This window comes from Stenella coeruleoalba (genome assembly GCF_951394435.1).
Source record: "Stenella coeruleoalba genome assembly, chromosome: 11".
NCBI lineage: Eukaryota > Metazoa > Chordata > Mammalia > Artiodactyla > Delphinidae > Stenella > Stenella coeruleoalba.
The window spans coordinates 26,891,069-26,894,637 of record NC_137157.1 but is presented as its reverse complement, the minus strand read 5'-3'; positions in this window follow the sequence as shown (position 1 = coordinate 26,894,637).

Genomic DNA, 3,569 nt, shown 5'->3' with positions numbered 1-3,569 from the left:
ATCCATATTTTTGAGTGCCTACTGCAAGGTACCATATTATGTACTAGTGTAAAATGAAACCAATAGAACAGTCATATTGTTAGTCAAACATATTTACTGAGCATATGCTGTGTACATACTACTAGATGATTTGAGAAGAAACCACAAAAATGGAAAATCAATTCTCTGTCCCTAAGAGAAGACAGTCTGAAACTGCCACTCAAAAGGAGAACAGCGGGCTTCCCTGGTGGCACAGTGGTTGAGAATCTGCCTGCCAATGCAGGGGACACGGGTTCGAGCCCTGGTCTGGGAAGATCCCACATGCCGCGGAGCAACTAGGCCTGTGAACCACAATTGCTGAGCCTGCGTGTCTGGAGCCTGTGCTCCGCAACAAGAGAGGCCGCGATAGTGAGAGGCCTGTGCACCGCGATGAAGAGTGGCCCCCACTTGCTGCAACCAGAGAAAGCCCTCGCACAGAAATGAAGACCCAACACAGCCATAAATAAATAAATAAACTTTAAGAAAAGGAGAACAAACCACTCAAAAGTCATAAGGAGAGGGTGTTTCCTTTTCCTTTTGCGTATCTGATGCTCTTAGGCCATTAGGAGAAATCTATGTAGGCCAAATGAACTTGGTGAAGTAGGCCACAGTTCATAATCCATTTTGTCTTTTCCCCTCGCTTCTACTTCTGGTCAATGGAGAGCTTCCCTGGGTGGAGAGAAACTTATTTTAGCCCATGTCATACTTCTAGTTGACTGGTCCTCCAAGCATCCCAGCATTCATATTCTCATTATCTGGGGAGAAGAGACATAAAGAATCCATCAGCACTTGTAATGGCTAATTTCTTTGCCCTATTAACTCAAACACAGTTTCCCTGAAGAACAGTCCTAATTTGTTCAAAATTCTATACTTCCTGTATAGCTAGTGGATGGAGTGGATGGATTGGATGCATGCCCACTTATCAGTGCAGATGGGAAGGAAGGGAAGCACCCTCTTCTGGGCTAATGGTTGTATTTGCTTTATTAAGACCCAGCCTAACCTTTTGGAGGCTTGTTACCAGAAAGAACAGTCTAGCATCAATTATGCTGAAACAAAAATCATTATATTTAGTAGTCATTGTCTAATTTCTAAGTGGACTTTATTAAATAAATCCAGATAAAAGCTTAGTTCATTCAACTACATGGTGCATTTGCTGATAAATCATCCAGGCAGACTCATGATGATGTAGTTCTTCTTGGAAAGAAATTCTCAGTACAGTAAAGTCCATGTGAAGTTTTTTTTTGTCGTCAGTGTGGCCAACTGGTAATAGAAATACTTAGGGTTTTTTTTGGTGGGAGGCAAAATAATTTCTTTGTGTTTTATGATGTCAAATTCTGTGGTCTCAGCCAAATACTTGGCCATACGCTTAAACAGGTTCAAACATTTTGTTGTTCATTGAGAAACATTTTGACCCTTTTCCCTGATACCAGCATAGCTTGCTTCTGTGTCATTTTGCTTGAACAAGAATGGAAGGTTAGCTACTAAATTGTTCATCACAAAATGTTGAAAATCCCTTTATATATTCTATCTGAAGTGTATGGATTTCTCTTCAATCAGTGATACATGATGTCATCCCAGTAGATATTTAGCAGAAAGAAAATTCAGCTATTAAATTTTACCATTCAGAATACTTAGGTTCGGTTGTTAGCGGGTACTTGGGAGGGTCTAAATGGCATCCATTTACTGGTCTCTTTCAGTCACTGCATTTGGTTATATCACCAGAAAGTCGGTACCTAGACTGTATTATCTTGTGCTTTATGGTGGGTCAATACCGAGAATGTACATTTGAAGAACATTTTGGTATCTTCTACAAAAGAACACAGGAAAATCATAGTTTATTAGTTTATTTGATGTTCCTTATATAAAGAATCATATGATAAATTCCTTCTTGAAACTAGTGTCGACATATTAGTCTTTTTGGATGACTCAGTATGCTTTCTTTCTTTGAGAGATAGGAACTATACAACACAAATGGTTTTCTTTTTTTATTGTGAATGCCAGGAAACTAAGAACTTATTTTAGCAAGTCCTAATATCTTTAGGTATCCTAATATTTTAAATTCTCAACTGGTTTCTTATCCATCTTTTAAATGTGTGTAGTACAGTTTTATACCTACTGCAATATTTTGGGGGAAGAAAAATAGGAGAGGTCACTTCCTCAAAGAGGCTTTTCTCTGAAGACTCCATTGAAATCAGCTCCCCTCCTCCAGCCCCCTGGACTGGTTTTTCTTATCAAAGCACTCTTCCTTTATTGCATTTACAATAATTTGTAATTATCAATTTTATTTGTTTCCTTATTTATTTATTTTTTTGCGGTACAGGGGCCTCTCACTGTTGTGGCCTCTCCTGTTGCGGAGCACAGGCTCCGGACGCGCAGGCTCCGTGGCCGTGGCTCACGGGCCCAGCCTCTCCGCGGCATGTGGGATCTTCCCGGACCAGGGCACGAACCCGTGTCCCCTGCATCGGCAGGCGGACTCTCAACCACTGCGCCACCAGGGAAGCCCCGGCCATTCTAATAGATGTGATTTCCATCTTTTTTAAGGCTGAATTATATATATACAATATATATATTATGTATTATATATATAAATTTATATTACATTTCTTTATGCTGAATGATATTTATATCTATCTATGTATATATGTATCACATTTTCTTTTTCCATTCATCTGTCATGAATATTTAGGTTGATTCCATATCTTGGCTCTTGTGTGTAATGCTGCAATGAACATGGGAGTGCAGACATCTCTTTGAGACACTGATTTCATTTCCTTTGTATCTATAACCAGAAGTGGAATTGCTGGATCACATGATAGTCCTATTTTTAATTTTTGAGGGCTCTCCATACTGTTTTCCATATGGCTATACCATTAGAAATGTGTGACTTTTTTTTAAACTCAAGAGTTTAAGGGTATTTTATTTAGTCTCCAAACTTATGGGATTTAAGGAAGCTATTCTTTTGTTAAAATTTCCAATTTTACTGTAAAATGATAGAGTACATAGTTTGTAGGCTATTGATTTTTTGAATTTATTGAAGTTTCTTTGTGAATTAATTCATGACCTATTTCTGTAACTGTTTCACATATGCTTGAAAAGAATCTGTTTTTCTCCATGGCATAATTTCCACATCTATGAAACAAGAAGAACCAAAAATATCCAACTCCTTTGATTTTTGTTTTGGAGGTTGCCAAACCAAAGACCAAAATGAAAGAAAATACAACACTTGTTCTTTTTGACTCTTTCTTTGGCAAACTCACAATGGGTATATCTTGACACAAGAAAGCACGTAGGGGACAGAGAAAAAGGAAAATATCTGTCCTTCCTGAAAACAGATTTGTTACCACTGAGTAACAGGTGCTTAATCCTCTGTGGGGGCATAATTCCAGCCTATAGAGAGGAACTAGATGGAGTGAAGGAGCAACCACCTGTGTTAGTGATTCTGATCTGTGTTTGATTCCTTCAGGACCTGCTGGCCTTGGATATTTATAAAAGTGAAGCTGAGCCTTTGGCGTGCTACTCAGACTATCATTATATGCTAGGGTGGGGTGGTG